Source organism: Molossus molossus, unplaced genomic scaffold (genome assembly GCF_014108415.1).
Source record: "Molossus molossus isolate mMolMol1 unplaced genomic scaffold, mMolMol1.p scaffold_m16_p_7, whole genome shotgun sequence".
In the NCBI taxonomy this organism is placed as follows: Eukaryota; Metazoa; Chordata; class Mammalia; order Chiroptera; family Molossidae; genus Molossus; species Molossus molossus.
In genome coordinates this window covers 10,231,446-10,239,612 of record NW_023425401.1, presented here as the reverse complement: position 1 = coordinate 10,239,612, position 8,167 = coordinate 10,231,446, and positions in this window count along the sequence as shown.

Here is an 8,167-nt window from a genome sequence, read left to right as displayed (position 1 = left end):
CCTGTAACCCGCCCTTGTTCTCTGCGGGTAGTTAGGTTTATGCCTATACCCCTCAGTGACTCGTCCCCTCTGATAGGTCACTGGAAACCTGAGATGCTGAGAATGGCGCTACAACAGACGTAGGATTGAGATGTTGCTTGTTTCATCATCTGCAGAACATGATCTTCCCGGGAACAATGAAAAACTCAATATGATGAAAGAAATAAATTGAAAACAGGCCATTTAAAAGAGATATGAAACTTTAGGATGCTAAGCAGGGGAGGAGAGTCCAAGTAGCGGCAGGAGACAGAACCTGGGGAAACCAGGTGTGTGCAAGAGAAGTCAAGGGCAAGATGGAAGGAAACAAGCCAAATTTTTTTTTTTTTTTTTTTTTTATTTTTTATCCTCACCCAAGGACATTTTTCCATTCTTTGTACAGATAGAGTGGGAGGGAGAGAGAGGAAGAGAGAGAGAGAGAAACATCGATGTGAAGGGACACATTGAGTGGCTGCCACCCGTACGACCAACCAGGGCCGGGGACAAACTGCAACCGAGGTACGTGCCCTTAGCGGGAACCAAACCCCGGTCTCTCAGTACCGCAGGCCGACACTCTAACCGCTGAGCCAAACCGGCCAGGGCGAAACAAGCCAACTTTTATTAGGTGATGACCTAGCCAGGACATGGGAGAAAGCTAGGAAAGATGGACACTGGACCATCTAAAATCACTTTGGCACTATGGAAAATGGTCAGGAGTTCCTGGAGACCATCCCAGCAGTACAATTTACTGACTGTGGACAACTTCCTTTTAAGAAAATGTCCTCAGAGCAAGATACTGCAACAAGAGTATTCAGACTTGGAGACTGAAGCAAGCATTGTGGTTAGGGCCATGTGACCTTGGACAATGTAAGCTACCTTTCTGCGTCTTAGCTTCTTACAAGTTAAATGTAGGAGGGGGAAAAATAACTTTCCTGCCTTTGGTATCCAACAGGTCTTTCAAAACAAAGTAAAATAATGGGTGTGAAGACACTTAATGAAACTGTAAAGCCAATACTACTGGAACAAATGAGAATCACTAATGTGGTTTCACTAGGGGGAGAAATGTTAACAGTAGAGTATACTTGCTATTTCAAGGGTTTGCCAGCTCTGTGGGAACAGGGAAATATCAAGGACGGAGCTCTGACCTCGGGATAAAATTACCAGTTCATTCCACCTTCCTTTCCGGGTTCTGATGACAATGGACTTGCCAGGTTTCAACCACAAGACCATATGTTTGCTAGATCACGTGGGAAAAGGTGGTTTATTCTGATTACTTGTTTGTACTAACATTTTTAGTGCAGTTCTTCATTTGTTACTCTGGCCCAAAGTTAATCTGTCAGGAGGCTTCACAGCTCATGAAAATGTAGAACTACTCTAAATGCAAGTGATTTTTAAAGTTGGAGAACCCTAAGCTCTCATCCTCCCTCGCAGACCTTGTTGGCAATGACCTTGGACCCCACAGAGTGCTGTTCACGCTGATCACAGCCCTAGCCCTTTCTGAAGTCTTGAAGATCCTTCTGAAGTGTCAAAGGAATATTCATGTGCACTAATGACAGTTTTAATATTTAATGTAATCTGATTGTTCTCCTTATTTGGACCTTGGTATTGACCTAGTGCAAACTAGGTCATTGGACCAATGAGACCACCCATTTTCTGAGCACACAGAGTAACTAAATAAACATCAAACTCTTCCCTTCAGTGCTTCTCTCTCCCAATTACAAATAATATGCTAAATCTGGTCATTAAAGTGTGAACTCATTATAGTACCCAGATTCCCAATGACTGTTTTCTAAGTCGTAAGTCAGCCCACCAGCTGAGGCTTCCTACTTCTTCAGCTTCCTCTCTCCCTCTGTTTCTACATACTCTGTTTCAGCCATACAGATGACTTTGCCCTTCCCCAAAAGCATCATCCTGATTCCCAAGTTTGTACCTTTGTATATGCTGCTCTCGGCACTGAACATCTTCCCCATAGCCCCAAGCCTAGCTCAACTCTCATTCATCAGGAAAGCTCCTACTCACGCTTCAAAAGTCGTAGCAGGCATTATCTCCTTGGTGAAGCCTTTCCATCCCATCAGACTCCCTCTCTGTCCTCAATACTGCTCCATGAGTGTTCCTAGTGTGACCCTTAAAAGACGATAAGCTCCTTGGGGGAGGGGAGAAAGATTTGAACCTCTTTATATCTCCTTTTCCCATCCCAGAGTATGACACAAGGTCGACATCCAAAACTCTTGTGGGGCTCATGAATGCAGGAAGTCACAGTCTTCTGTTTTGAATATTTCCTGATACAAAAAGATTAAGACACAAAGAGATTTTTCCTTGGACAATGGGTGTGGTCTATGGAAATATCATGCATGATTAATCAAATGCTGCGCTGTTTCCTGCAGGAACTGCCCAAGCAGACACCTCCCACAGCTCAGGAGCCCAGCTTTCGGTGCAGGTGGATGGAGGCCAGCAGAGGAGGCTGTGAGGATCCGCTCCCTTAGGGGATGCACTGGGCTTGTCCCCCAAGCTCTGCGACAACTGGGGAGGTAAGACTATTTATTGAGAACTTTTCTTTGATGCCATAGCAACCTCAGTGTTTTCCCTGATCACCGAAAGTGAGCTTCTCTTCCCTTCTTCTTATTTGTAAGAGTCTTTTGTCTATAACTAAGCTAACAGGTTTGAGTTGAATGCAGGTGAAGTTGGCGAGACTTCAGTTGCTGAAACAGAGTGATGTTAAATGCTGTTGGTGATGAAGGGACTGAAAGTTCACTGAGGAAGAGACTGAGGAGAATTAAGTCTGAGTCTCTGTGGAGAGGTGCAGATCAATGATAATGATAATCTAAAGTTGTAGCTGAGAACAGACAAATAAATAAGTGGTGTGATAATGGGAGCTAGCTAATTCCAGGGGGAGAGGGAGGGAGGCAGGGAGAGAGAGACCCAGGAGGTAGGAATTGCTCAGAAGCATGGTGCTCCATTTCTGGTTTCCAGATGGTGATGTTTTTTGTGTGAGGATGTCATTCAGAACAATGTTCAGAATGCCATAATTACAGTGGTATTTTGGTACTTCATCTTTAACAGATATAAGTTGTCAATCAATGAAATATGCTAAATAGTATTGAAATTCAATGTCCAAATAGATAATAAAACATATTTAATATAAATTGTTTTAAATATGTATGTAGATATATACATACATATGTGTGTATCTGTACATGTATATGTATATGTATGTGTATCTCTCTGCCCCCCTATATAATAAAAACAATTGTATTTTCAATAGATACTTTTCTTACGTCAGCCCATGGCTCTCTCCCCTCTCCTGGTTCTGATGTAAGGCTGACCCATTTCATCACCATTACTGAAGAAATGTCAGGAGAGAGGGAAATGGTGCCCTAGTAATTCTCTAATCCTATTTGATAATATCCAGCTAAATAACAACTTTACTGGACCACTTCCCCAACTCCTCCCAGGCAAAGATCAAGAAGTGAGGGAGTTCGAGAGAAATTGTTTTTTTTTCAGGAAAGTGTAGTACAGGGAGTGATCACTGCAGTGACAGGGAGTACTCTGCCTTCTGCAGCAACAATGAAGAGAAAACTAGAGAGAGACACATTGTGGTATGTCCATGCAACGGGCTACTACATGACCGCTAAACAGTGAGTCAGATCTATATGCTAGGTCATGGCATGAAGTCTAGCAGGTGTTCATAAGAATTCTGGAGCACAATGATTAGCAGCACTTTATAATAATGACTTCACAAGATGGAGAAAGGGGGGCGAATTATCACTTTGTTTTCTATGCATTGCATTGTTTACAATGTTTGCGATGGGCTAAACTGATATATTTCTTATATAAAGGAAGCATGACTGAAGGAGGGAATGTGAATGAGAGAACAAGAAAAGAACAAAGAAATCAGGGCATGGATTCCAAGAATATGATTGGTGAAGCTCTTTTACGAGTGGGATTAATGATTGTCTGTAGATGCCAAAGATATTGCATTAAGTAAATAAATAATCTACATGTTTTCAATCATCCTTAATAAATTATGTTGCTAATAATATACTAGGTTCCTAATTAAACTTTTAGCAAATTTAATATACTATTAATAAAAAGGGGCATGCTATACCTCAGGTACAGCAACGAGCAGCTCACAGCATGCACAGCTGTTGAGTCACAGCTTTTTAACCCATGTCAGGGTCCCAGACTAGAGGGCTGCCTCCTTTTCATCACTCTTCTCTGTGGTCAGATTTAATATATTCATTGTTCAAAAGCAACTTCAGTTTTGTTATCGACTTTGATCTATTCTGTCAAGTGGGTAATCTAAGTCATAAGACGGTGCGTGTTCCCCCACGGGGATCAATGAAAGGAGAGTACAGAAAGGGTGTTGTTGTGGTGGTGGTGGTTGTGGTTGTTGTTGTTATTGCCAGTAATAATGCAGCCCATAGACTCTAAAACTATATCTCGAATTGCCCTGCTTCTGAAACAAACTTTATTCACCTAGCCTCCGTTATCTTCAGTTGTTCTACACAGCGTTACTACATTTTGCTTATGACTCCATCTCTATCCTAAAAAGAGAGCCCCTTAAATCAGGAAGAATATCTCATTCCTGTATCTATAGTACCTAGAAAAATGCAAGCCCAGAGATGCTGCTCAGTAAATACTTGTTGAGATGAAATGTAAATAAATAAGTTTGAGTTCAGATTTAAAATCCAGTCTAGATTGCCTTAGTGAGCTCTGGATTTACGCATCTAGACTGCTGCACAATCATTATTGTTGCATCACTCTACACAGTACATCTGACAATGACCACGCTAAGTGTGTGGGCCATTTCTCATGCATTATTGCAGTGATTCCTACAACAATTCTCTGAGGGGAGCAACCATAAAATAAGTATTTGCATTTCACTGGTGAGAATATTGAGTCTCAGGGACGGAGATTCGCCCGGTGCCTCACAGGTAGTTAAATGTTGGAGCCAGAGCTGGAAATTAGCACCTGTGGGTCTGAGTCCTGAGCAATGGATTGAGAAACAGGGCTTTTCCTTCTCGGTGCTCTTGACATTTGGGACTGAAACATTCTGTGCTTCGAGGGGAGGGTGGCTGTTGTGCGTAGTATAGGATGTTTAACTGTACTCTGCGCCTTGACCCGTTAGATACCAGTAGCACTCTACTATGATGACCAAAAATGTCTCCAGACATTGCCAAAAGTCCCCTTAGTGACCAATCAGTTCCATTTGAGGACCAACAATCTCATAGCAGGTACGATGTGGTAAGGGCGATGGGACAAACAAAAACAAAATGAGGGTAAAATCAGTGTGTGTGTATGTGTGGTGTGGAGGGTCCCTTTATAGTGAAGGTAGAATTTGATTTGGATCTTTATTATAGAAAGATTGAATCAACTGAGCAAGATGTATTGTGATGAGAGAATACCAAATATTTGTTGAGCATGTGTGCGTGATGTGTCAAATTTAGCTCTAAGGAACAAAATATAATAAGCATTAAGTGTTTTCCTAAAATGAAACACCATCTTAGCATGCATCCAGGGGAGCACAGAGCTATTTGGGATCCCTAAATCTCATGATATGCACTTAGCATCATACTAAGTACTAAAGATTACTTAGCAAAGAATTACCTCCCATATATTTTTGTAGCTTACCAACCTATCAGTCAGCCCCAGTCATCATTTAATTGTACTGTACATGGCGCTGGTATTTTCTAGTCTGCTTTGGGCTCATTGGGAACATTCAAAATATATTGAGCTTGATTGTCTTTGCATGAATATGGAAGGAAGGAACGCTTACCTTTAGCTCTTATCCCCATTTAGCTGTGGCTCTTGGACCTATTTAGAAATTCAATACATGAGAACCAGTTTTCTACTTAACTTGGCGGAAGCAGAACAACTGGGCTAAATCTACTTCTCTTCAGAATCATCGAAAAACTGAGAAAGATTCTGACATCTCTGAAAATGTATGCTCTCCCTCCCTGCACTGACCATTTGGAAAGTGTGTAGGAGCTATTGGTGTACTCTTTTTCTGAATGCTGAGAATAAATATTATTGTCAGGAACATGGATTTGGGAGTTGGATAGGCCTCGTTTTGCCTGAGTCCTGGCTCTATTCCTTAAGACTTGTGTGACTTGTTTAATATCTGTGAACCTCAGTTTCCTCACCTATAAAATGGGGTTAAAAATAACTCCCACCTAAGTTTCTTGGGAGAATCAAGTAAGAAAATATTGACTTGTGGGGTTCGGCACAAGTCAATAGTAAGCGATGGTTATCACCGTCTTATTTTTGTCACCACTGTGAAGCACAGACTTCCTATATGGGAAGAACTCGCAGAAATGAGGGTGAGTATACCTGTCAAGCTGTGCTGAAATAACCCTTTTCATAAGACAGAAGACACTTCCATTAGCAAAGAACGTGGGTCTGATGGAGATTCTAGGGAGGCTGACGCTCTCTCTCCCAACCCTGGGCTCTGCCTCTGATGGTGTAGGTCGTCCCACTACATGCAAGTCTCCTCTGTAAGGGTGGGAGGGGGAGGGTAGCGCAGCTCCCCTACCCCAATCAGCACACCTTTTAAATGTTTATTAACAGGAGGGGTGTGTGTGTGTGTGTGTGTGTGTGTAGAAAAACAATGTCAAGAAACAAAGTTGGGGATGGACCTAGAGGGCATTGTGCTGAGTGAAATAAGCCAGTCAGGAAAACACAAACACGATATGATTTCACCTATATGTAGAAACTAAAGAACAAAATAAATGAACAAACAAAACAGAAACAGACTCACAGATACAGAGAACAGACTAGTGGCTGCCAGAGGGAGGCATATTGGGGGAGGATGGGTGAAAAGGGTGAAGGGATTAAGAAGTACAAATTGGTAGTTACAAAATAGTCACAGGGAAGTAAAGTGCAGCATAGGGAATATAGTCAATAATATCATAATAACTATGTATGGGGCCAGGTGGGTACTAGATATATCTGGGCGTGGGGGACATTTGTAAAGTATGTGATTGTCTAACTTCTATGTTGTACACCTGAAACCAATACAAAATAATATTGAATGTAAACTGTAATTGAAAAATAAAATTTAAATTAAAAAACAAACAAACACACAGTCCGAGTTCAATCAGGAGCAAGGCTGCAGTAGCAGAACCAGTGGTTCTGAAATGCCATTCTTGAGACTCACTGCAGAGCGTCATCTTGGGGAACTTGTAACAATGCAGATGTTCCCATCCCACCCCAGACCTACTGACTACAACCTCTGAGGCTCTCACCCACATTCAGCTTTGGGAACCCTTGTACCAAAAGTCCCACCTGTCTGTTGTCTCTCTCTAAGATAGTTTGAACCTATTTTTCATTCCAACAATACAACTGACTCTGTTCTAGACTTATCGTGCAACCTGATGTTTGCAACTTGGCTTCTCGTGTAGGTCAAAGGTTTCAGTTCTCCAGAGCTCATGTGCCCGTTTCTGCTTTAGGCACACCTAATTCTTCCCCTCACCTTGCTCTCCTTGTTGGTCCAGACCCTACTCTCACTCCTGACTCCATCTTGCCGTGAACTCGTCTGTCTCCATGGCTTCAGTTGGGAACTGTGTGGTGACTGGACATTCATGTTAGCGCAGACTCCATCACTGAACTCTAGACTCAAGTATCCAAACTGCAGACTGACATGTCCCCTTGCTGTTCTCTCAGTCACCCAAACTTCACATCTGCAAAACCAAACACACCCTGTTCCTCCATAAACGTACAGCTTTTTCTGTAATGTCTGCTCGATATATAAAATGGTAATGACCACTTGCCCAAGCTGGAACCCTGAGAACAATCTTGAACCAGGGTCGTCCCCCAGAGTGGATCAATCAATAAGACCTGCCAATTGCTTCTCCCACATAGTTCTAAGGCAACTCGTGTCTTCATCTCTAATCCTGGGGCCATGGCTGTGTTCACCATTATCTCACATGGTCCCCAGCCTCCCGTCGTCAGTCTAGTTTCTTCCACTCATTTTATTTCCCATACAGAAGCAAGAGAGACATTTTAGAACATAAATCTGACCATGTCATTTCCCACTACCCTCAGAATGAAGTTCGAACCTCTTAATGGCGTGTGAAGTCCTTGATCGTCTGGTTACTCCATCCCTCTCTGGCTACATCACTTGACACTGACTCCTCCTGTATTATGTAGTAGC